Source organism: Schistocerca nitens, chromosome 4 (genome assembly GCF_023898315.1).
Source record: "Schistocerca nitens isolate TAMUIC-IGC-003100 chromosome 4, iqSchNite1.1, whole genome shotgun sequence".
Lineage (NCBI taxonomy): Eukaryota > Metazoa > Arthropoda > Insecta > Orthoptera > Acrididae > Schistocerca > Schistocerca nitens.
In genome coordinates, this window is record NC_064617.1 from 348,916,302 (window position 1) to 348,916,948 (window position 647).

The following is a 647-nucleotide window of genomic DNA, read 5'->3' on the forward strand; positions in this document are numbered from 1 at the left end:
CTACCCAGCCATTGACCTTCGTCTATGCGAATGCGTGCAGGTTGCCCGAACTCTTACGGGAGTCGTCACCTTAGTGTGCACGAGCAATGAGTAGGCGGGCAAATATCTATTAGGAACATTTCGTATGTAGGTTGTGGACAGTTGGGAATGTGGTCTCACGGGAAGCGCGCAGCGGATAAGTCCCTGTAGTCGCGCTATTCATCTGTGCCCTCGGTGGCTCAGAGGGAGAGAGCGTCTGCCATTTAAGCAGGAGATCCCGGGTTCCAGTCCCGGTCGGGGCACACATTTTCAGCTGTCCCCATTGAAGTACATCAACAACACCTGTCGGCAGCTGATGGTTTCAATTTATTATCACTTATTCTAGAGAAGCTGCACGGTCATCATGGTATATGTTCTTTCGAGAGCAGTTACTATCTTCATACCAGGCAATTTAGTTACAATAATCTACAATAGAAAAGAAAACAAACTGAAATGGATTTTAAAGCCAAAGCACACATAAGTAAACTGACTCTTGGAGTCTTAAGCCACAAAACAGGCCTCAGTTAATCAAAGTTCTGAGACATGCACTATCATTCAACGACAGGAACGCCAGATAGCTAAAACAATCTCCACAACGAGCGTTGCCTACTCTTGCTGAAGCAAGGGAC

General features: G+C 46.7%; 1 non-coding gene across 1 annotated transcript; it reads left to right on the forward strand.

The window, feature by feature from the left end:
* The first annotated feature begins 206 nt into the window (after positions 1-206).
* On the forward strand, positions 207-281 carry Trnak-uuu (transfer RNA lysine (anticodon UUU)). The gene has a single exon. It is a non-coding gene; the product is annotated as a tRNA-Lys (tRNA).
* Positions 282-647: the final 366 nt, after the last annotated feature.